Source organism: Lontra canadensis, unplaced genomic scaffold (assembly GCF_010015895.1).
Source record: "Lontra canadensis isolate GAN:19392208 unplaced genomic scaffold, GSC_riverotter_1.0 scaffold32, whole genome shotgun sequence".
In the NCBI taxonomy this organism is placed as follows: Eukaryota; Metazoa; Chordata; class Mammalia; order Carnivora; family Mustelidae; genus Lontra; species Lontra canadensis.
This window is the reverse complement of record NW_022631026.1, coordinates 14409610-14435518: the sequence shown is the minus strand read 5'-3', so window position 1 is coordinate 14435518 and position 25909 is coordinate 14409610. Positions and strand designations below refer to the sequence as shown.

The 25909-nt window shown below is 47.5% G+C and overlaps 1 pseudogene; it reads left to right on the top strand.

The window, feature by feature from the left end:
- The first annotated feature begins 9631 nt into the window (after positions 1 to 9631).
- LOC116873288 lies at positions 9632 to 10235 on the top strand (annotated as a pseudogene).
- Positions 10236 to 25909: the final 15674 nt, after the last annotated feature.

Sequence of the window (25909 nt, the reverse complement as noted above, 5' to 3'; positions counted from 1 at the left end):
CCTCCAGCTCATACTGAGTACGCAGAAATGGCCGTGGTCATTATTACAGGGAACTTCTCGGCACATTTGGCATGTTTGCCGCAAACACGTGCATCCTTTAATAGCTCGATTGCCCTGAACAGAAAACCCTTAGAACTCCTACTGCACGCATTCGTGGACTGTCTTCTTTCCCCAGAGGGATCTCTATCATGTCCATCTTTGCTGGTATTTTCGAGTCTGCTCTGAAGTCTTCCTACCTATGGCAGGATAGTGCTAGGAGCTGAGTTGACTACCCACCCTCACTCCGTTCGTGTACTGAAGCTCTTACCTCCCATGTGATGGTATCGGGAGGTGGGACTTTGGGAGGCAATTAAGGTTAGGTGACGTCACGAGTGGGGGGCTCTCGTGATAGGATTTGTACCCTTAGAAGAAAAGGCACGTGCTCATTCGCTTTCTTCCTACCATGGGAGGCAGAAGTCTGCCAGCCGGGAAGAGAGCCCTTACCAGAATGCCTGTCAGCTGGCACCTTGATCTTAGACTTCCCAGGCTCCAGGACAGTGAGAAATTGATTGCTGCTTTTTAGGTCGCCCTGTCTGTGGTATTTGGTCATGGCGGCCCTGGCTGCCTCACACAGATGGCAAGTGTTCTGTGATTAGTGCCTGGGAACGAAAACCTACTCTACCTTCCTCTTGAAGATTCACAGCCCTCGCTGTGGGTCAGAGGTGCTCCTGTGAAGGAACACATTTAACTTTGCTTCGTGTGGCATTTCTAAACCTAAGTGAACCAGGGAATCCTTTTGGCTTAATTGATATTACTAGTCCCTAGACCCTGAGTTCTTGGTGCCCTAGCATTTCAGCTCTGCTGTCTGTCTGTGTGTCTGTCTGTTGGGGTCCTCTGAAGCCTAGTGATGGGGCTGCTGCCCTCTGGGAAGCCCCCTGCCCCGCCAGCTCTGTGTTGGGCTGATGCTTGGGCACTCCAAGAGCCTTCTTGTGCTCCTTTGTTCCACAAACCAGCAGAATACAATAGGCCGTGCTCCCCAGATGTTAGCTAATCCCCTCTGAGTGTGCCGATGCGTGTGAAGTCTGCTGGTGTCGCTCTGGCCGCTCAGGGAGACCATCTGGTGCCGGCGCAGCATCGAGCAGCACCGAAGGCCACTTCTAGTCTTGGGTTCACACACTGTGGCCCATGGCCTCCTGTGCTCCCAGCCGCTCATGTCCCTGTACATGTCCCCTGTTGCTGGAAATGCAGCTTGATCTGCGTGGCGGCAGGCCCATGGCACACCTAGGCATGTGGTCCCTGCTTCTGTCTCTTCTGGGCGCGTTTTCCTCCCTGGCAGATCATATTTACGCTACACTGAGAACTACCTGGGGGAGTGCAGCTCACACGAATTTGCATACACCTCCACTGGGGGATCTTGCCCACTGGGATTCAGAAAGTCTGGGGTGACGCTTGAAAACTGCGTTTCTAATGTGTGTCCAGGAGATGCTGGTGCTGCCAGTCGGTCTAGTCTGAGGGTCACAACACGACTGCTCCTTCAGGGCTGTGGAAAATGTTCTAGGCATTCCCCTCTGGATCGTCATTGCGTTGTTTACGCTCTCTCACTTTCTGTTGAAATTTTTGGACGCCCATCCCCCTCCCAAGGTGTCTGAACTCCTTGATAAAATTATGTCACATGTATCTTCACTTCCCAACAGCTCTTGGCATGGACAGCATGTTTGTTGACGAGATGGCTGGCTGTCTGAAGTGCTTAGGAATTGTTCGCGGAGGATAATGGGTTCTGTGATTCTTAGGTCTGTTATGGCTCCTTGTCGCTCATGTCAGTGGTTCTGAATCTTTTCGGGGGTGGTCAAGGACTCTGCTACTGGGAACGTGTTGGCATTTATGCTGCCTTTTCCCGGGCGGCTGCACATTTGTGTGCATTTTCTACATATTTTCTGGAGTTTCATGGGGAACCCCGAAGCCAGATTCTATAGACTCCAGTTAATAATCTCTAGCTAATGGGGTTAAAAATACACCCTGCAGCCTGGCATCAAAGCTCTACAGGATGTGGGCAATATGCGTTCTCCCATTATGTCCTAGTTGGGGCTCCTTTGGTAGCGAGTGGCAGAAATCCATTTAAGTCAGTTTAAAAACAAAGTTATCTTTGTTTTTAACATGTGAGGGCAAGGTTGTTGTGGGTAGTTCACAGAACTGATGGAAGAACTGGAAAGGGGTAAAAATCCAGATGTAGCTCCAAAAACCTTGGTGTCTAGAACCAAGGGCAAGAGTGATAGAAGGGTCGTTTCATCTCCTTATTTATTTGCTTTAGAAGGATGTGGCTGAGGGCAGCTTCAAGTTCACGTTTCACAGGCCTGTGAGCAGAGAGAAAAGGGCTCTTTTCTATAAGTTTTAATAATAGTAAAAATAAAAAGTCCCAGGGAAAGGCTCTAATTGGCTTGCCTTGGCTCCGTGCCCATCCATGGACCCATTCCTGTGGCCAAGAAGGATGTTTGGGTCACATGCCCACCCTCATAATCACTGTGCCCAGGGAGGGGAAGAAGGTAAGAAAGAGGAAGGGAGCACCCATTTACATTACGTGGGTGGAGGGGTGAGACATTTCCCTCAACACTGGGCAGCTCCGTGGGATGGTTGGGAAAACGAGGTGTTTGGTGGCAGCCTGGATTCCTGTCTTCTATCATTTCTTACTTCTCTGAAATTCATTGTTTGACCTGTGTTATTCCTTGTCCTTCCCAAGCACTATTCATTGCCACCTCTGCTTCTCCTGGGTCTCCTTCCCCACCCCGCTTGTCCTAGCCTCTTCGTTGGCTAGGGCTGCCGTAACGAAGGACTGCCGGCCGGGTGGCTCAGAGCAAGAGAATTGTACTCTCTCGTGGCTCTGGAGGCCAGCAGCCTGACATCAGGGTGTCGGCACGGTTCAGTCCTCTGAGGGCTCTGAAGGAGAAAATGATCCGTGCTGCTCGTCTCTTGAGCTTCTGGTGAAGGCGTCTCTCTGTGTCTCTCTCCTCTTCTTATAAGGACATCAGTCATATCAGATTAAGAGCTCACTCTACTTTAGCATGACCCCATCTTTGCTAGTGACATCTGCAACCACCCTATTCCCAAATAAGATCACATTCTGGTCATATTACTGGGAGTTAGGACTTTAACATAGCTTTCATTAGACGCAATTCAACCAATAATAGCCTCTCAGCCCAGCTTAATACCAGTTTCTCTAGGAGGACTTTGGCAACCATCTTGGCTCCGACGTTTCTCCTCTGAGCCCCTGCTGTCCTCTCTGTGTGGCTTCACTACGCTATGGAGACCAGCTGTCCACACGTATCTTTCATTGTCATGAGACCGACAGCTCCTTGAGGGCAAGAATCCAGATCCTTTTAATATTCGCTGTAGTGCCTAGAATAGCGTGTGGCAGTTAATTTTGCATGTCAACTTGACTGGGTCACGAGGTGCCCAGATATTTGATTAAACATCATTCTGAGTTGAGTCTGCGAGAGTGTTGTTCGATGAGATTAACATTTGAATTTGTAGACTGAGGAAAGTAGATTGTCCTCTGGAGTGTGGGGTGGCTTCATCCAGTCCCTTGGAGACCTGAAAAGAACAGAAGACTGAGAAGAGAGAACTTGCTTTCTCTGCCTGTCTTCAAGCTGGGACATCAGTCTTCTCCTGACTTTGGACTTGGACTTAGACTGGAACTTTGTACTCCCGCAGCTCTTCTGAGTCTCCAGACTGCTGACTACAGATCTCAGGGGCGCTCTGTCTCTGTAATCATGTGACCCAATTTCCGATAGTAAATCTCTCTCTCTCTCTATGTATATATATTTATATATACAAGTATCCTGCTGGTTCTGGTTCTCTGAAGAAGCTAGGCTAGGGCTAACACACAGTGCCTCCCACAATGTAAGAGCCCAGTAAATGGCATGAATGAGGGGGTGCTGGAAAGGTAATTAGAGTATTGGGGTACTTCCCAAACTCTCCTCACCCAGCTGGGGGATGCTTTAAGATAAACTCTGGGGAAAAGTGCCACTGTCCTCACTCAGTTGTTCTTAGCCTCGGCTGCACATGGAGAAGCACCTTTGAGAGCTCTGAAAATCCGTGGACCTCAGACACTCAGTGTCTGTGTCTGGGAAGGGGACCCAGGCACCGGTCTCACTCTTTCCAAGCTCTACCATGAGTTTGCCACACACTCAAGGTTACAAAGACCTGCTGGTGCAGCTTGAGAGCTCCAGGCTCATGCTGTGTGCTTTTCCCAAACGAGTCTTGCCTTCGGACTTCTCTTGGGACCAGAGAAGCATTACGATGGCACCAACTTTGGAGACTGATGTAAATTGGCTCCTGACCGACTAGACCAGAGTACCTTCTAGGAATCAGAAAGCCGTGTTTGAAACTTGCGCTGAGTTAATGTCCCGTCTGCATTCGAGCTCAGATTCTTGGAGAAGGGCCTCCAAGAAGGAGCATTTTCATGCAAAGTGTGAGCAGGCTCTGTGTCAGCTGTCAGCACCAGCAAAGGAGAAGGACCAGGGGTGTTCTGTGGGCAGCTGGTGACAATGGGATGTCACAAAGAGTTACCAGGGGAAGAAAAGCGTCAGCACTGACAGTGCTGTGGTGGGGTGCAGGAGGAACCCAGAGCCCTGCCCCCCACCCCGGGGTGCTTGGAAAGCCACATTTCAGGCCTGTGTGCAGGAATGCCTGGCCGGGCCTGCAGACGCTGGGCTTGCAGCAGGAGATCAAAGCCTCTGGGCGCCGCAGCTGGGGTGGTAGCTGGCCACTGTGTTCTGGCCCTGAGGCTGCGCCGTAAAGCATCTCTGACAGGGAGGCATGTCCAGCAGGTCAGCGGTGCGGAAGGCACGCACGCAGCCATATTTCAGCCTGGGCACCAGGGCTTGGACGTGAGCGCGGGCGTGTCTGGGGCTGAAGTTTCCCTGAGGCTGATTTGTGACCGTCTGAATTTACGGCCTTGGAGGACACCAGATCGACCAACTAGACCCATATGTGTTCAGTCCCTAGGCCTGTGTTTCAGAGAGCACAAGGGGAAGGGTGGAAGGCTGGATGGGGGAGGGATTTTATTACATTCCTGGCAATAGGTGGTGAGACAGTTCCCGTCAAGCGATGAGATTTTAGAGGCATTTTTAGGACACCTCATCATCCTCTTGTCTCTCACCTGAGGTTGTCTGCAGAGCTTGGAGCTGAAGGGCCTTGTAGAAATTATTCAGGGTCACAAACATTCCACAGGAGTTGGATGGGAGACCAATGCTCCAGAGTCCCCTTTTTGGCCCAGCAGCCCCAAGAACACTTACCTTCATGACAGCAACTCTGCTTTAAAGGGAGCGAGACTCAGTTTCCCTTGTGAGTGGGGAGCAGGCCGTCTCTACTTCTGGACAAGCCTTGGCGCACCCATCAGGAGGAGGACATGGGCCCGATTTGTGCACGGGTGGGGGAGGGGCAGTGTCCCGTCTGTCTGAAGGCCGGGAGATGACCTTCACTGAGCCCCTCTAGCTCTGAGATCCAAGGATCAGTCAGTTAACCATCATCCCTGGGGTTCTGTGCTAGGCCTGATTCTAGAAGGTTATGAGTTACCATTCTTTTTCCCAACAAAGACAGAATCTAAAATGCTTCCCCTCAGGGACTGGTGACATAGACTTGTTCAGATAAAGGCAAGGCCTGACACCAGCTCCTTTCCTGAGAGAAGAATTGCAGCATCTCAGAGGGGAGCGCATAAGGGCACAGCAGGGGACAAAAGGAGAAAGGGGCAGAAAAGGGATCTGTTAGTGGGTCACAAGTGCCAAGCTTGCTTTCTCGTCTCCCACCCCAGAAACAGAAGGCATAGATGGTCTTGGGCATCTCATGTTCTTCCTTGATCCACCCCTTGTTCAGGAGGCCTGCGTACATGGAATGTGGCCTGCCAGCCTGTGATGGTCAGGGTGTGTGTGTGTGTGTGTGTACCTGCACACATACCCCAGGCATAGAGATTCACTGGTAACAAGGTGACACAAAGGAAGAGGCGTGATGAGGTCAGAAAGGGTGCCTGATTGGAGTAAGGAGACGGGTATGGACTGAATGTTTGTGGCCTACCCTCCAAATTCTTATGTTGAAACCCTTCTCCCTCAGTGTGATGGATTAGGACGTGGGGCCCTTGGGGAGTAATTAGGATTCGATGAAGTCACGGGGGTGGGGCCCCCCATGCATGGATTAGTGCCCTCACCGAGTCCCAAGAGGACTTGCTCCTCCCTGCTCGCTGCCACGTGGAGATCTGAGGAGGCGGCTGTCTGCAGCACGGGAGAGACTGTCCTCAGAACTCACACGCTGCCTTTCTGATCTCAGAGTTTCTGTGTATATGCCACCCAGTTCGTGGGTGACAGCGGCCGAACAAACTAAGACAAGGGCTATGATTTAAGCAACAGCTCTGCCTTGTCCTAGCAGGGTGGCATTGGCCAACCCACTCCCCCTCTCGGCGTGTAAGTTCATTCTGGAATTTACATTATGAAACATGCGTTCTGGAAAAATGCATTAATGACTCCTGCTCTGCTTCCCTCCTTCGCTGGGTGGTAGGAGAACTAAAGGATAGGATCTATATGGAACTGTTCCACAGAATCTCAGTTTTCTGAGAGATTCAGAGTAAAGGATTTCTGTGTTTGTTTTTAAAACAAAACACTGCCATGGGGCTGCCTCTTCTTTTTGCTTGCTAAGGTTGAGAATGTTTCTATACACACGATTCCAAAATACTGTCAGCTTTCCATTTGTGTTTTACATTTCTACCTGCCCTAAAGTTGCTCAACAATGAAACCAGGTTCCTCTTTGTGTGGATTCCTTCATTTCTTCTCTGCCCGCCTTGCTATTTTGTGACCCAGGAAAATGAGCCAGGATGGAGAGAGCCAGGGGCTCTTCCAGAAATGCTCATGTTGGGGAAAGATCCTGACTCCGGGATAAGTGAAGTGTGGATTGCTGGCAGATTTCATAAGATAATATTTATGGCAGGAAAAATCATGTTCAGTTAAAAAATTGGAAGCAATTCTCTCAGGGAGAGAATTATCTTTTGTTTAGCAAAATACCTTGATGACTTTCTTGAGTACAAAAGGTGAGCTCGCCCCAGGACATGGCTTACATGCCTTAGATTGGAGGTGGTTTTCAACCCTGCTTGTACATTAGGAGATTTAGAAAACTATTTGTGCATGTCCTCAGCTCTAAGGCCTCTGATGTAATTGGCCTGGGGTGGGATCTGGGCATCACTATTTTTAAACACCCCCCCCCCTTCTAAGAGATTCCAATGTATAGCCTGGGTTGATTCCCCTGCACCAGATCCAGAAAAGTGGGGACGGGAGAAGAGTGACAGAATTGGGGGGATGGTAGCTTGATGGGAGATAAGAGAGGGAAAGAGAAGTCCACTTTGGGTGGTGGTAGGGTGGGGCTCTCTGTGCAGAGATGACCAGCGAGGTGTTTCCAGTGCCCAGGGGAGCCAGGGACAGTTAACAAAGGAATCCCTGGCATTTAATTTTTAGGTCACTTGCTTCCCTATCTATAGTACATACAACACTACCCTGACAACACCGCCCTATATCTTCAAGTCCTCAGTGAAAGTCTCTCCCTGCCCAGTCCAGAGTCCATAGCACTGTGGGGGAAGTGCCAGAACTTGGGCTGGCCCCAGTGATGAACAAAAAAAAGTCCAGCACCTGCAGGAAACAAAAATTGGAGAAGGGATTGGAAATCCAGCAAGAGTGGGAAATTGGAGCTAGGAGGGAACGAGGACAAAATAGCCCCCCTCCGAATCCTCTGGGATATTGGGAAGGATGCTTGGTTTCCTACTGTTTGTGGGCTAGGGATTCAAGGCAATTTTATTGAAATCTCAGTGGATCGTGCCTCAGCTGCTGGAGGACATGAAGACTTTACGAACAGCTGACACTCGAGCCAAAGAATAATAAATAATTCAGCACCTTCCACTCTTTCCACCGCACACACTCCACGTGTGGAATATTTTACAGTGATCACAGTTCATTCGCATTCATCTCTCTTTGAGCTTTCCAACAGGCCTGAGAGATGGGGAAGGAAGGAATTTGTCACATGCGATCGTGAGAAAATGGGGTTCTCAGCGGCCGGAGCTTGCATCCAGCAGGTTCCAGGAGTGGCGGAGCTTGAAGCCTCACGGGCTCTGAAGCCTCACTCCTGGCTCTGACTCAGTGCTCAGCCCCACATTTCTGCTTGAGTTTGGGTCTCCAGCAGCTGTGGCCTTGCGGGAAGAAGCTCCTTGTGCTTTCACACTCTTTTGTTTTTAGACAACATGAGCTCTAGACTTAAAACTTGCTTTCATCTCTTTGCTCTCTGCCATCTTTTCTCCCTTCTCTTTTTCTCTCTCCCCTCTCCCCATCGGCTCATCCCCCATACACCCCCTGTTTCCTTAGCATTTACGCGTCCTCGCTCTCATTCGAGAGACTTCCCTAGATAACTGCGGTCATACGTGGATTCTACCGAAGCGTGTTTTCGAGCCCTTTCTTGTTCTTTGGGCTTCTGTGTTTCTTTATCTGATTCCAGGATGAGTCAGATGTGCTTACCAGCACGGATTGCAGCATCCCCGGGTTTCTAACCGGGAAACGGTGGAGCTGGGAGGAACTTCCTGGCTTTGCTCTTGGACCTCCGCAAGCTGTTGATGTAACGCTCATTCTCGGCAGCTAGAGAGGACTAAACATATTAACTGGCTTTAGCTGACCTTTGCTCTAGATTTAGAAGAGAGGAACGGTGACCTGTTTCTCCCACGTGGAAGCAAACAGCAGAGCGTATTTTATGCCCAGGTGTTTGCCATATAGCTTGATACAAAACCCTGTCCTGGAAAACTATAAGCCAATCTCATTTATAGAAATAAACTGAGTGAGAATCATTATTTTTTATTGGTACCACTTAATGTGAAGAAAATGCACATTTTCCAAAAATATGGAAAAAACGTTCCATTTGCCTTATTGGGTCCAAATGTTAGGTTTAAATTATTTTACTATGCAAACTTTCTTTCATATCTTGGCAGTAGTGATTTCCATTTTTATTCCTTTGGTATCCATAATCTTATGAGAATCAAAAACATATGCTTTGAGATCACTGGACAGCTCCTCCTCCCACATTTTAAAAATGCACAAGGAAGGTTATTGCTCTGGTAGCAAAAATAACAGGAACGCTATGGGAGAAAATGATGAGGACAACGAGGCTGAATGGGAAAGAGGTTCAAAAGGTGCATTCTGGTTTTCATGCTTTTGATTTGCAAGTCATTAAGCTGGAAGAGCCCCTACCTCCTGCTGACTGCCACTAGGAATGTGATTTTTTCTTCTCTAATAGAGGATTGCTTATTCAGTGCTCCAGGTTTGCAATATTGGAGGAGAAGAGGGGATCTGGCTTTTCCAGTGCTTCTTGAGATGGGGTGCTTGTCGCCCCCCGGGGAGTTGGCCCAGAGTGGCTGGACTTCTGGCCTCCCTTTGTCTGCAGGAGGAGGGTGTGTTTGGCGGGGAGGCAAAAGCATCTTAAAAGTTTCGGTCTCAGGAATTTCAGGCTGACATAGAAGTCAGTGGAGAGGGGAGTGTTTTGTGTTCACTCCTGAACAAAAAAATTATTAGGATAAAACAATAGAGGAGAGTCAGATACCGAAATGTGATGAAAGGCTCTTTTGTGGCCCACACTGAGAGCGATGGGCATCTCCCGGGACCGCTAGTGGAGGTGCTTCGAGGCCAAGGACAAGAGAAATCCTTACCACAAGAAGCAGAAGTATGGGCTGGGACGCCCCACTGCCGACACTAAGCTTGGCATACTCACAGTCCACGCTCGGGGAGGCAGTAAGAAAGTACCAGGCCTTGAGGCTGGACATGGGGAACTTCTCCTGGGATTCCAAGTGTCCTACGCACAAAACAAGGATTGTTGACCTCTGCAATGCATCCAGCAATGAACTGGTCAGCCCCAAGACCCCGGTTCAGAACTGGATTGTGCTTATTGACAGCGCCCTGTACCCACAGTGGAGTGAGCCCCGTGACACCACAAGAAGGGGGCCAAGCTGACTCCCGAGGAGGAAGAGATTTTAAACACAAAACGATCAAAGAAAATTCAGAAGAAATATGATGAAAGGAAAAAAGAATGCCAAAATCAGCAGTCTTCTGGAGGCGCGGTTCCAGCACGGCAAGCTTCTGGCATGCCTGGCTTCAAGGCCAGGCCAGTGTGGCCAAGCAGATGGCTACGTGCTAGAGGGCAAGGAGCTAGAGTTCCATCTGAGGAAAATTAAAGTCCAGAAAGGCAAATAAATCTTCCTCTCTTCCATCTTTGGTCATGTAAAGAAGGTGTTTATTGTTAAAAAATAAAATGTAATGAAAGGAAGGTGGGAAGGGTGTCAAAGGAGAATGGGAAGAGCAGATGAGGGGCTCAGCGTCCCTCAGGGGTAAGAGGTCAAGGGCCCTGGTGGCCTTGCCCCATGAACCGGGTCATAGTCCAGACCTGGCATGCTACGGTATGCTCACTGGCTGCTCAGTCAGCCAGGACTCATGTTCCCAGAAATATGCCATGTCACTCTCTGCCTCCTCCTTTGTATTTGCCACGTTTGTTCTCCCGGGGACTTTGGCCTTGCTCAGTACACACAGCTGTATACTCCAAGTTTTGTCTGTCCCCGAATCCATGATTAGTGAACACGTGTTTTAATTCACAGATCATTCTCACATTTCTGTAGCTCACTTGCTACTTTTTATCCTCAATGACATTCAAAAAACTCAACTCTTTCAAAATTGATACAAGCATCTTATTCTCTCTGATGTCCCCAAGCCAATCTATTTTGTTTCTCTTTGGAGGCCCCCTGGACCTGGGGAGGGGGACCCAATAATTATTGCCCTCATTCTTCTGTATCATGCTTTTCTTTCTACAGGTCTGGGAATTCTACACATAAACTCCTTGAGGGCAGGAACTAACTGCCTTTAATTACCCTGCCTTTCCACACATTTCAGTACATAATGGGGGCTGAGTAAATGTTTTTGAATGGATGACTGAATGAATGGCGTTCATTCATCTAAGCCCTGATTGGTCGCAAGGATACTTCATTCACAAATGGACAAATGTAATTACAGTGGAAGTACTATAGTTTTTTTCATATTATACTATTAATTAGTTTTGGCATTCTGAGAGTGACGAGGAGTGCTGACAACTGTATGGTTAATAACCAAGTAGAGTAATGCAGACCCCCTTACATGAGAACTCCCTGACCCGCGTTCCACACTTCCCTTGACTTTCTGACTTTGACCGTAGGTGTTAATCAGGTATTTGAATGATTGTGGCATGATCATTAGATCATTTGTCTCTAGAAATCGATACTGACTCTGCCAAACAAGACTTTAAAAATGCTGAGGGGGAGGCGCCCTTAGCATTGGGGTACAGTGTCTCATTTGTTTGGGTGGGGAGGGCATTCAATAATACATAATACAGGAAGCAGGCTTGCGGCCACCTGTGCAGACCCGATGGAAGAAAGGGTCCCACCAGGAATGCATTTCACTGCATCAGGACTTCAGTCTCTGAGGACACCCCCTTGCTGCTCCCAATAACTCCATCTCCAGAGGCAAGTCAGATTTCCTCTCATTCATGGGTGGCTTCTTCTCCAGGGCCAACTCCTGCTTTTAACCTTATGAGGCTTAAAGGTAAAGCGGACTTGTGCTCAGTAGACATGAGAGGAACATGTTAGTAATCAACCAGACTGGAAAATTGTTAAGTGCAAGGAGCTGGGAACTAAGGGAATTCCGTGTTGTTCTGGCCCCACCCACTTCCCCATCACTAGCCCCACCCACTCCCTATTATTAGCCTCAGGCGAGTTACTTAACTTCTCTGAGCCTCACTCCTTTTGCCACATGGGAATCAAAATAGCATTTTTGCTCATCTTCCAGAATCGTTATGGAGATTGAATGAAACAAAGACTGGGCACTTACGATAACTAAAATACTAGTCTGTTTGGCTTCTTGTTGTATCCCTAGGGCCTCACTGGGATCCTGGGACGTAGAAGGAGCTGATCCTTGGAGAAGCTGATGGCCCCTTGAGGGACAGAAGAGCATCAGAGTGTGTATCACTCCAGTCGGTCTGGTTCAAATCCTAGCTCCACCTCTTTCGAGCTATGTAGACCTTGAGCAAGTCACTTAAATTGTTTGTCACCCAGTTACCCTTCCTGAGGACACTAATAGCTTCTGCCTCACAGGATGGTTTGAGATTTAAAGGAGGTCATGTTTTTAAAGCTCTTGGAGCAGTTCCTGAAACATATAACCTTTAATAAACACAAGCTACTTTATCCCACCTGCTAGAGGCCACTGTTTACTCATAGACGTAGAATAATATTTCTGCGTAAGCTACTTTGATAACTTTTATTGAAGCTGTTTGGGTATCTTTGGTAGCAAATGGGCTTATGTGACTTTGTCAGTGGATGTCCAAACACCCACTGCTGGTCCCTCTCGCAGAAGTCTTGCTCTCTTTCTTACCTAAGAAATCAAGAGATACACCTTGAAGTTAATTTTTGCTTTCCCTTTGAGTCTTCTAAAGTTACATCCTTCTCTTTTTATAAGCTTTTAAATTTTGGAATAATTTTAGATTTCCAGGAAAGTTGCCAGCATAGGGTAGAACGTTCTTGTATAGCCTTCACCGCGTCTCCTCTAATATGAGCATCTCATATAACCATGGGACTCTTGTCAAAACTAAGAAATTAACATTATTTATCATGTTGGCTAAAATGCAGGCTTGTTTTCTGGATCACCAGTTTTCCCCCTAATGTCCTTTTCCTCTTCCAGGGTCCCACACTGGACACAGTTGTCCTGTGTTGGGACTGTTTCTCAGTCTTCCTTTGTTTCCTGTGACCTTGACGATTTTGAGGAGTACTGGTCAAACACTTTGTAGACTGTTCCTCACCTCAGGTTAACCCACTGTTTTCCTCAGGATTAGATTGGGACTACAGGTTTTGGGAGAAACACCACAGCAATGAAATATCGAACCTACAGTTCAATGAGAAATCTCTGTCTTCGCTGTCTTTCCCATCTCCTTAATTTCTTTTCTTCTCTTTGTAATTATCACCCTCCCTCCACCCGCCAAAATGGACTTGTGGTCTGAGGAAACCAAAGGGCAAGAACCAAGTTGGGCTTTGGAAGGCAGTTAGAATTTGGAAGTGATAAGGCATTTTGCTTGCCCGAGTCGCCATCATACTGGACAGGCTACAGCCCTCCCCCAGGATATAACCTCCCTTACTCCGGCCCACTCCCCCATTTTGTGGGAATTTGGAGAGGTTTTGTATTGACACATGACACACATTGAGTTTTATCTTCATTTCAAGGTGCAGGTGCTAGCATTTCAGGGAATACCTGCGGGTGTCCTGCTCCTCAGAACGCCTATGCCTCCCCCGTGCACGCTCAGACTGTGTCCTCTATAACCCAGCTCTCGTGCCGCCTCTGCTTCTCCAAAGCCAGGCTGGAGTTCAAGGTGGGAAGCCAGGTAGATGTACAGACACAGTGGAAGACACATGTGGTGAGAGATTCTGGAAGAAGGCTCAGCACTTGGGCTAACTGTCAGGACTCAGATTTGGTGCCCACCTTCATTTCTGGTCTTTGGTGCCAGAAGAATTAGGCTGGTGCTCGATGAACCTCGACCCCACTCTTAGGTCGTGTATCATACATCACTGCTGTCCTTACTGGCCCTATTAGATGCTCTAAGGTCAAGAAGAAAGAAAAGAGGGAGAGGACTTGACTGCCTGTAAATTTTTGAAATGCAGGAACTTTCAGGTTGGCATTTCCATATTTAAAATTTAGGACAGCAAGAGGATTTGGTTTCTAGTCCCAGATCTTCCTCTCCTGGAACCTGCATTTACCTAGGGCTGCAGAGGGAGGGAGAGAGAATGAGGATGGAGTGGGAGGGGGGATGGGGCTACACCTGCAGTCCCCAAATGACTGGGGACAGCAAGGTCGACAAGTGCTACCCCGGGCTGTACCATAGCTGTGATCTCACAGTGTCCTCTCCCAGCATGCCCCTCCCCCCTCCCATTGCCCCTGCTAGAGCTCACATGTTCTGAGCCCAGGATTGTGGAAACCCCAGCTTGGTTACAGCCAGTGGCCCCTCTCTTCCTAGGGCTCACACCTGAATCCATGATCCATGATGCGTGAGCATCAGTATATGAGACAGACAGCATCTAAGTCCTCCATTCTCAGACCATCCTCCCAAGAGCAGGTCCCTGGTATAAGCAGCAAGAATAAAAAAGGAAGGGAAAATCTGAGAGCCACAAGTTACCTAGCCTCCAAATAACTACCATTGCCACAAAATAGAAATCCTTCGGAGCTCAGGCTCTGGCAGGCTCCTGTCCCCTCCATCCCATTTCTAGGCTACTCTGAGCTGTTTTCCCACCCCGGGCTGCTTCCTAACTGGGAAGGAGAGACCTTTGAAATAGATGATCACCGAATACACTGTATGAGAACTGATGAATCATTCAATCTTAATACAAAATGCTTTTTGACGAAAACAGTATTCTTAAAATAATTTAAGCCTAGTCCTTAAAACTCTAAATAGAAATACTGCAGCTAATGGTTATTAATCTTCTGAAATCACATCTCTTAATTTTGAGGGTAGTTGAAAAACGGCGGGGGGAGACCCACAGAGTTGGCAAAGTTCAAACTGAATATTTAATTTTCACACAATTTAGGCCAAAGCGCTGTGCAATTTGTAGGCTTGTGAAGGTTAAAATTCGTCAGACCACATGTTTTCTTGAGTTGCAAAATCATGACTGGGGGCTTAACGCAGGACGTCTTCAGCAGCAAGTATTTGTTGGGGGAAAAGCCTTGTTTTAAACATAAGAAAGAAAGTGAAACTGATATTCTTCATGCTTTTCTTTGAGCTACAGCCTGGTCTGGCTTTCATTTAAACCAAATATTACTGCCGCTTTGCCTCTGCTGTGGCAGGACAAATCAGAAAGGGCCCAAGAAGAATCCATAAACTGCGAGCATTCGGAGCTGCTTGATGTGGATTCAGGCAGAACGTACTGGAGAACATCCCCAAATTATGTGTTCCATGTTCAAAGAAACCACAGTTTCTGTTAGCTCCCCCCAGCCCCCGTTTCACCAAAGGCAGCAAACTATGAGAGGAGAATGGACTTGGGGGGATCAGTGTCTGAGGTTCAAGTCTGGGCTCCTTTGCTTGCTAACTGTGAGATCCTGGATAAGTTTCTTGCTTTCTAAGTCTCCGTTTCCTTGTTTGTAAAATGGCAAATTATTCCCACCTTTCAAAGTCATCATGAGTAGTGATGACAGTTTCCACCAGGAAGCCTCCAGTACAGCCGCTGGAAGGCATGTCCTAGGCGTCCTTTGATTTCTGCACTGTAGAATGCTGCTTTTTCGTTGTTTGTGCGTTGTTTGGGCTATGACGAAACAGAAGAATCTTCTAGAGTTTGTCATGGAAAATGAGCCCTTGTCCATTCCACTGGCTTAGTCCCACCAGTGATGACTGAAGGGCACTGAGAAATTTTATGGACAGGTTGCCTTTCATCCTACCACTCAGAACGCAGGGAGCGGGGACTGACTCGGGTTGCAGCCTGGTCTGATGCCCTGCAGGGCAGGTTGTAGGGAGCACAGTACTCTGGGTCCACTCAGAGGGTTTCATCCTCATATGCTGCCCTTGCACCTCTAAATGCCTGGTGGGATCTCTGCCTTCTATGGTTCTGAGGCTCGATGCTCCACCTGACTCTTGGGACTGGCTCCAGAAGCGGGACTCCATGATCCGGTTTCCACTTAACTTACACTACCTGCTACTGACCAGCAGCTCTCTGGCCTCACTGAGCTGCCCAGTCCACCGGCCCTGATATGTTCTCACTAATCCCACCTTCCTCATGGACCCAGGCGCCTCCCGACCAAGCTCTGGTTTCTTGATCAGCACCATATCCACGCTCTTGTCAAGTTCTTACATCCGTCGCCCCTTTTCCTCCATACCATGCCCTCTAGATCTAGTTGAATCTAATTATGTTTTCACTGACTCATACCTGAGGTTCTGGATTCTGTTGGGGAAAAAAGATCCCATCCTAACTCTGCTGCTGGGACTCTCCTTAAATCAGTGACTACAGATCCCGAATTTCATACCTTAACACTCACCTCCAAAAATCTTCAAAAGAGCCTAATTCACTCTGATGAACTTGCCTCATGTTGCTCCTATATGAAGCCCAACCCTTCTCCTGTGCTCAGGGGAAGCCACTGTACAACTGGGTAAATGACATGTTGTCTTCAGGAATGGAGGGATTAAAATGTCCCACTCTGCACTTCAGCCCAAATTGAAGTAGCTCTGGTCCTCACCCCCTTTCCAAAGTTTGCCAACCAGCGATCACATCATGTTGATTTTTCTCAGCAATAACATGCGGTGACATCTGCCACCACATTCCCTTCTCTTTCTACACTGCCACTTCTCTTCCCTCCTTGTGTGTCACCTTCAGAACCTTGTGGCTGCCTAAACTGTTGGTGACCATTGTGAGGACACCAATGTCTATTTCAGAGATGACCTTGCTGTGGTCTCTTAGTGCCATCATCTCTGGGGCTTAGAGCACTTCTGATTCCCGACAGCAGTGGGAAGGACCTCCTCTGTGTCTCTGAAATCTGGTGATAGAAGTTGTTGTCCATCCTGCCTATTTCTGGGTCCCTCCTAGTTACTAAATACAGTGTCCTCCCCCTTAAAGCTCTAGGAGCTTTCATGCCTCCTTCCCGAAAAGTGCAGGCCTGGGATTAATTAGTTTTTTGTACTGTTTTGTGAAAACAGAAAATCAGAGGGCACTTTGCCAGATATAATATCTACTCCCCCCAGTGATGGACGATGAAAGTCTGGTGACCTGGTGAAATGTAGATTGTTCCTCTGAGTCTCATCGTTTTGAGGGCGTCGCACATTAGAAGCACAGCCCCTGATACTCCCAGTGAGAGGACTGGGGCTCAGTTCCTCATTCATTAAAAGGTTGGGCTAGAGGATTTTTAAGGGTAATTCTAGCTCTGCAATTTTAATTTTAATAAACATCTTGAATGATACCATGCATAACAATACTTTTACAACTGTTTTAGGGTCCCTGAATAGAAATTCTAGGGAAGTGCGCCCTGAGGTCCCTGAATTTAAGTCTTCAATGGCCCATCAATTTCCTGGTACAAAAGCCAACCTACTAATAATCATAATGTTTGGGGCACCTGGGTGCCTCAGTCAGTTAAGTGCCTGCCTTTGGCTCAGGTCATGAGCCCAGGGTCCTGGGACTGAGCCCCATGTTGGGCTCCCTGCTGAGTGGGGACTCTGTTTCTCCCTCTCCATCTGTCTCTCCCCCTGCTTGTGCTCTCTCTCTCTCAAATAAATGAATAAAATCATTACAAAACATAATCATAATGTCTATGTCCTGGTGGGTCACAGCTGGTTAAGTTACAACGGGAGTCAGGAAGCAACACTTTCCACACCTGTCAGTGGGGAGCAGAACTCAAGGCTAGGATGGTAGGGGAGGGTGGTCCCTCCCATGAATAATGATAAAAAAGAAACGTAGGTGCTGAGACTAATTTGGACACCAAACATGTGACCTTGGGGGTATCTCTTTAAGCCTTGGTTTCCTCTTTTGTAAAACAGGAATAGAAATAATTCTTTCTCTGGTTGTTTGGAGGATTGAATAAGTATGTGAAGTTCTTAGCATCTGAAAATCACACAATATGCAATCAACAGTAATACTTATTATCATAATTAGTGTCAAGTATGAGATGAGAGTTCCTTTTTTTTTTTTTAAAGATTTTATTTATTGAGAGAGTGAGAGTGAGAGCGAGTGTGAGAGTGAGCAAGCATGAGCCAGGGAAGGGGCGGGGGGAGAGGCAGAGAGAGAATCTCAAGGATACTCTGTTGAGCAGAGCCTGACGCAGGGCTCCATCCCAGGACCCTGAGATCAGGACCTGAGCCAAAATCAAGAGTCAGATGCTCAACCAACTGAGCTGCCCAGACACCCCCAGAAGAGGAGGGTTCCTGAAAGGCTGGGGATAGACTCTGGGAGCAAGGCTTTGGCTGGTGCTCCTGAGGAGAAGGCACACATGTGGCTACTTCTGTTTCTAGGCTCTGCTCCAGCGATCACTTCACATACGCATCGCCTGGACCCTCAAAGCTTCTGTGGCTCGAACACAACCTTCTAGAAGACCTCCTCTCTATGAATTCTGCTGTTAGAATAAGGGGACATCAGAGAGGGCGCTCCAGCTCCCTGGGAAAGGCGGTGTGGGATACACCACTGTCCTCACACCGCACAGCACATGAGCTTTTCTCTTCCCCTCAAGATGACAGAAGGAGCTTTGCTCATAGACTGAAAAGCCCACTTGGCTTGGAAAGGTCCTCGCTTCCTCACCCCAGGTCCTGATTCCTCACATCTCTTGGCAGCTTGAACAGCCGAAGAGCTTCCCCAGCATTCCGGCCAAGCATCAGACAGTCATGCTGGCTCTCACACTTTTGTGTTCTGACAGAATCCTCTGAATCCGGAAGACCCTGAGCTGCTAATCCCCTTGTTGACAACGTTCTGTCTTTTGACTGAGAATGAACCTAGTGATTTTGTGGAAGTCAAAAGACGCTGGACAGGGGGAGATTTGGGTTTAAATCCTAACTCTGCCATTCAGTAGTAACCATGAGACACTGGCAGAGAGATTTACCTTCCTGAGCCTCAGACTCTGATTAGTGAAAAGAGGCTGGTGATGGTGTCTGGGTGAGTGTCGAACTCCACTTGCTGGCAAAGATGCTCTATTATATCTTTCAGTAAAATAAGTTATGCCATGTTCTGTAGAGTATAATTACAGTTTTGGAAAAAGAAGATCCCGGGGCGCCTGGGTGGCTCAGTGGGTTAAGCCTCTGCCTTCGGCTCAGGTCATGATCCCAGGGTTCTGGGATCGAGCTCCACATCGGTCTCTCTGCTCAGCTGGGAGACTGCTTCCCTCTCTCTCTCTCTGCCTGCCTCTCTGCCTACTTGTGATCTCTGTCTGTCAAATAAATAAATAAAATCTTAAAAAAAAACAAAAAAGAAAAAAGAAGATCCACATGCACAGGAAAAAAGGCAATATAGTCACCACAATTTTTATGGGATTACCCCTGGCTAATAAGATGGCAAGTGGTTTGTAATTATTTTCTTAGAGGGTTATTGTTTCTTTAATCAGAAAATAAAATGCAAGAGCAAAAAGAAAGGTATTTCCTTTTTTTAAAAAAAAAAGATACACTTTCCGTAAGGTTTTTGTAATTTAATAGGAGGAGAGGCACAGATCTCTCTGTGGAAGGCACTTGGAGAAGGGGGCAGATAAAGAGAACCAGCTGGCCTGCTGGGGTCAGACTTGCTTGAATCACCACAGGCTAAGGGATGAGGAAGTAGTCTTCAGCAAGGAAATACAATGTGAACTAGGTCTTAAGATGATGGAGGCAGCCGACATGCCCTTGATGATTTTAGGTGGGTATTTAGGTTACTCACCAGCATCAGCTGCTCAGAATTCCAAAGTGGTAGTGGCCCAAATCAATAAATTATCTTTCAGCATCTGTACTTTGCTTGGTCTTATACTAGTCCCTATTAATTTGTGTTTTTCAATAAATAAGATAATTGAAATCTTTTTAACATTGGAATTAACAATTTGGCAAATATTAAATGCTTACCAAAAAACCAGCAACATTTGTATCCATGCTGTCTAGATATACACCCTTACACATATATTTGTACATTTATTGCCATATGTATAAGTAGTTTTCTTCCTTGTCTGATGTTATGCATACCAAAACTGCAGCCTGAATGGGAAAAAAAAAATCCAGATTCACTTGAACCAGCAGTCCTGAGATTGGGTGCAGGCAAGAAGACAAACAAACATGCTTTCCAGAAGGCAGTTTCCTCTGCAGCTTGGGAGGCATGGCTGGGAGTACGCTTGGCTCTCTGACACTGGGAGTTCCCAGTGCAAAGAGGGGGTCATCTGGAGGTGGTCACCATGGGGCAGCTTGGCGCCAGAGGTGATGGTGCCCATCCACCCCAAGAACATTGGGCACCAAGGTCTCATTGTCTGCCAGTTTCAGATGTAGATGGTTACCAAGTGTTCTAGAAGATGGGGCATCCAAGGGAGCTCAGGAAAGAGCAAAGCAACCTATTTGGGGAGTGGGTACGGCACACCCGGAAGTCACCAAGCACATCTGGTGTCTTCCTCAAAGTTCCACATCTCCCTATTTAGGTTTATCTCAGATCCCTTCTCCCTCTGCTCCATACCCAGCCAGTCTGAGCTACTGAATATATATGTCCTTTCTTAAGTATTCATGCCTGGAACATGTTACAACTTTTCCACATTATGTGGTTCTCTGCCTTTGTCTGGCAAACTTATTTTCATTGTTGATAACCCAACTCAAGCTCCCTTTCCTTATTCTTGTTTGACTTCTGCTTTTGTTTCAAACCTTTTTGCCTTTTTAAAAATGGAAGTTATTTCTTTAGTTATCTCTTCGAGTATTCTAAACACAATAATTGAAGTCTTTTAAAAGACTATTCTGTGAAATTAATTTCATCTGGTGTGAATTCCTGCTCTGATATAATTGGCGGTCTTCAGAGTGTTAGATTCTTTCCTGTGTTTTGGGGTTCATGTTTGCAATCTCACTTTGCGTGTGATGTTTTTGTTTATTATTTTTTTCTCTTTCCTTCTGTGTTCACCCAGTTGGGGAGGGGGTGTCTGTCAGTTCTCCCAAGTCCAAAAGCAGATCTAATGGAAGTTCAGCTTTCTGCCCCAGGGTGGCATGGGGACATTCCAAATCCAGCCACAGGCCAGTGGGCCCTTTGGTCCTGTCCCTTAGTCATGAGGCTCTGTCTTCTATAGCATTCCTAGGTCATGGTGCTCTGAGACAGTAGTCCCAGGTAATTGGGAGCAACAGGTTTTATTCAGTGAGAGGATGTCCCTGCCTGACTTCAGGTAGAGACACTGCCTTCACCTCCATCCTGATGCTTCTTCTGCTTCCATAAGCCTGCAACCAGCCAGCTTTTCACTGGGTATTTCTGTTCCACTTCTGGTCTACTGCAAGAGTATCTTGGTTTCCATAATGACTCTTCCTTTTTTGTTTCCCTTTTGCATTTTCTCTACCATTGCTCTGTACTGTGCATAGAGAGAACATGTGGCTTTGAGGCATCTGTGCCACCTTGACCAGAGGGGTCTTCCCCTTTGAGTTACTGAATATTTTTGTATATCTGGAAATTATTCTCTGATAGAGGTATGTTCCACTCAGTCCCAGAAAGAAAGCCATTATTGAAGTTTTTCCTTGTCAACTGAGAGTTGCAGTAATTATCACGAGAGAGGACAGAAGATATAGGGGCATGGCCATCAGTGTGGACATTCATTTCCGCCTGGAAGCAGGTTGATCTTGGAAGTCCATAGTCTGCAGCTTAGCAATTCCCTCTCCACCTAGGTAGCATGTCCTGGGTCCCACTCCTGCTGTACGCAGCGGGCTGAGGACAGCCTGAGTGGTCAGAGCCAGAGGAGTCCTTACCAACTGTTTGGTTGTGGCTTTGGTTCTCTAGTCCTCTCTCTGATCAAGGGGATGCTAGGGACTCTGGAGGCTGTGAGGGAGGAGAGGCGGTGTGACATTCCACCTGCTCCGTTTCAGGACTTCGTTGCACCTGGGAGGTGGCTGGTGGTGGACAGGGAGGCACTTCCCCAGTGTCCTTGTTCCTCCTCTTGCACAACCACCCGCACAAAATGCCTCAGGGATTCAGGTTTATGTGGGGCTCCCATCTCCAGTAGAGACTTTTCTCGTAACACTGGCTCCAGGATTTCAGAAGGAAACTGGGTGACAAGGGGATTCAAACAACATTGTATCTTGGAAGGATGCTTGACATTTTGTCTTAAATATCTCTGCGCGTTGTATAGAATCTAGGCCAGGTCAAGGTATGTAAATGCCATTTAATTCTCATTTGATTGATTGAAAATCCAAGATGATTTTTCAATTTGAGAATAAAAAGCTTAATTTCTCTTTGTAACAAATAGCTGTAAACTTACAATGTGTAGCCAGTGGCTTCTCTAAAGTGCCCAGCCTCTTCTGGGGTATTCTCTGTATTTGTCAGGATGCTTTCAGTGCCAACACCCAGGAGAATGTATTCACTCCTGGGACCAGAAAATCCAGAGGTGACACAGGCCATAGACACAATGGGATGTGGGACCGAGCTGGATACCCTTTCTGACTCTGCTCTTCTCCTGGGCTGGCCTCATTTTTTCCTGTTGTCGGAGGCAGTAGAGCACAGTGGTTAAGAGCATAGCTCTATAGACCTTGAGCAAGTTAATTAACCTCTCTGGGCGTCGGTTTCATCATCTGGAGAAATGCTGAGATAATAATGGGGACTCTCTCCTGGGTTGTTGTGAGGCTTACCTTAGCAAATGTGTGTCACCCTGGAGGGTAGTGCCTGGCCCGCGGTAAGCACTGTGTGGTATAGGTGACCATGGATGCTGCTGTTGTTTTCTCTTTATTGCCTGGGGAGAAGGATGTGGCTTTAGGTGGATGCAGACTTAAATCACCCTAGCCCCGAGGAAAGAAGTTTCTTTGTGTTAGTGCTCAGACCTTGGGCCTGTTGCCATGATCAGGGCTGGTGGTTACTGTGATTGACAGGCCCACCCTGATTACAAGGACCTGGGGAACAACTGTTCGCTTAAGAAGCAGGAGGCATTGTACCATCCACTCAGTCCTTGTCTGTTACGGACTAGGCACAATTCTAAGCCCCGGAGTTAGAGCAGTGGTAACCAGAGAGTTCTCTGTCCTCATGGAACACACACCCTACTAAGAGCAAGAGGGGACATTCAATGCACAAATAAATGAAAGGAGATATTAAAAGTAATAAGTGCTTTGTTTAATATAAAACAAAGAGATGTCCAGGAGGGTGACTCAGGGTGGTCAAAAAAGTCATCTCTGCGTAGGGCACCTTGAAGCTGAGACCTGAATGCCAAGGAGTCAACCATGCACAGATGTATAGGAAGAACATTCTGGGTAGATGGAGTAGCTGATGCAATGGCCTCAAGGCATGCATGGTCTCCGTGTGTTTGGGAAGGGGACAGGGAGGAAGTGTGGTGGGAGCTCACTAAGGAGGGAGAGCAGTAGGCAGCCAAGTTGGAAAGGGAACCATCACAGGGGTGGGGGGCGGGTGGGAGGAATTGATTGCCGCTTTTAAGAAACTGGTATTGTCCAAAGCTACCCTCCAACTGGTGTTGAAGGGAGGAGGCTTTGGGGAGGCAGGTGTGGGGGCAGAAGAGGAGTCACGGGGCTGCCACAATGTCTGGGTGAGAGATGGTGGCAGTGTGGACAAGAGGATCAGTGGGGATGGGTCAGGAGATGGCTGGAAGCGGGGCGGGCAGGATGACTGGTGGAATGGACATGGGGAAGGGAACCAAGGACTACAACTGGGCTCGCCTTAGGAGCTGGGTAAACAGGGTGTCCTTTCACAAGAAGGGGACAATTGGAGGAGGGACAGGGAGAAAACACAGAGTTCTGTGTTAGATTTGCTATGTTGATGTTTCTGGAACACAGGCAGGTGGAGATAGCAAATAGGCACTAGAAACCTGCACCTGGAATTCAGGGGAGAGGGCGGGGCTGGGAATGGAGCCATCAGCAGGTGGATGACATTAAAACTGTGGGCAGGATGAGGTCACCTGGTAAGGGAGTGAAGCTGGCAGGGAGAAGGGTTGCCGGGATAGAGCAGAGAAGGCGGGAAGGAAAGCTGGCTAGAATGTAAGACCTGCCTACTCGCTTTTCTGAGAAAGGTAAGACTCTGGTGCAAAGTTCTTCATGAGAAGTTTGGGCAGAAAGAGAAGGGAAAGAACTCCCAGCACTCCTGGTGGCCTGCCTTCACCGGGCTACCGGACTGCTCCCAACGCCGAACAATTCAGCTTTGAACAATCTTGCTTAACTTTCTCAGGCGTTGATTTTACTAGTTAATTGATCTCTGCTCCTTTTGGGGCATTTTGTTTTCATTACACCTGCCACGGTTTTGCATCTTTCAGGAGTTACTGAAAATGGGTGATCTCTGGGTTTGCATACTGTTCACACAGAGGGTTCTTTGCAGGGGGTGGGGGTGAGGGGGTCCTGTCCCCATGGGGAGAGTTTGGGTGGGTTCGGGGGAGATTACTGGAACTGTGCCCCCCTCGTTTCAACGATGGAATTGTACATTTTGCTGTTTTCTATAGCAATCTGCGTAGGATTAGGAAGCATTTGAAGATAGCATTGTATAGCCACAGAAATAGGACAGCCACAGTGGCAGGAAAATGCCACCTCATTTTGTTGGAACCTCATCTTGAAGGCAGAGATCCTGTGCATTTGGCTTCCTCTAAGGGGTTGAGCCCCTGCTTGGCCCCCAGCGGACTCTCAGTAAACTCGGGTCGAGTGGAGTTGTAGCAGAAGTTCGTGGGCTTGAAAGGTAGCAGCCTTCGCCCAGAGGTTGTGTTCAGCAGGGACGCGGATTCTCAGCCTCTAATTGTACATCCGAGGTGATTACTGTGGCCGCAGAGGACTTCCCAGGCAGCATGGAAGCAATTACATTAAAATGAAGCTGGAGATTCCAGTCATCTCCTTGGAGTAGACAAATAAACTTTGAAATCGTTTACAAATGATGCACCAAATCTGTGTGGCATTTGCTCATTGTGGGGGGAAAATGGGTTTCTTCCAAGAGACTTTTCACGTGATGACATTGCTCTTTCTTGTGATGAGGAAGGAAAACAGGAGGTGCTTGCCGGGCCGACCCCGCCTCGGACCCGGACTCCGGGCATCCGTGGTGTGTGTGAGGAGACCCAGAGACAGTCCCCCTGTCCAGCACTAGCATCCCACTTCTTGGAAGGTATTCTGGTGTGAGATGGGGACCCAAGCGCTGGCTGTGTTCCTGGGAGGATGTTTTCTCAGCTTTGCCTTTTCCAGGCTGGTGATGGGGGTGGGGGCTGCCCTTTGACAGGCTTTGATGACAAGCCAAGATGTTAGGAGAGCCTGTCCCAGACATACTCCCCTGGCATGGCCTTATGCGTGGGTTCCCAAGCCAAGAAGGAGTGGGTTCAGAGTGGTCACATTGTATGTGAGGGCACATTCCCGAAGGCCTTGCCTTATCCAATTCTTACATAATTCAAGACTAATTTTCCTATAAATAACTCTTTGATAAATAAAGTTATGAAAGTGTATAAAGTGGTGAGAATGCATTCCTGAAGTGTGTAAGTTTCAACTTTTGGAGTCTGGGGTATATTAGATGACATTCCTGGGCAGCAGTGGCAGCACCAAAATTTCCATTAGCCTTGGGTATATATAGCTACCTTTTGTAAACTGAAAGGTGCAACACGTTTAGCACGGCTTTCATCTGTCCAGGCTTCTCTGCAGTCATTGTCACGGTACAGCACCCACGGGTCCTTGTCTGGTTTCTTCCTAGGATGTTGTTGCCTCTCATTTCTGGTCCAAAGTATTATTACTTCTAGCATTATTATTGCTTAGTGAATGCTTGGATGATATTGCTCTAAGATAGAAAGAAGATTTTAAGTTATAATAATAGTCGGTGCTAAAGAACCCACACAAGTTATGAGTGCAAATACAGCAGTGTGATTTATGAGACATTGTTAAAAGATGGTGGGTTGTTCTACTTAATAGCTAAAATGGTTCTATCATGTGATCTTAATGGGAAACATAGTTTCTAATTCATTCAGCCAGATAGATCGGAAATGATGTGATCCCAGAGAAATTTTCAAGAAGAGTTGAGTTCATATTATTTCAGAATTTGTGTACACAGCTAATTTAAAAAAAATGTGCTATTTCGGATTTGGAAAATTCAAAATCACATATCATCCATGCTATGATCAGCTAGGATTATTTTGGTTGTAGGTTATGGAGCAGCTAACTCTCTCAACAGCTAAAATCTCTTAAATAAATGAGGGATGTGTTACGAGGACAATCGCGTGTGTCAGAGAATCTCAAGCCCCTGGGTTTTAGGAACAGC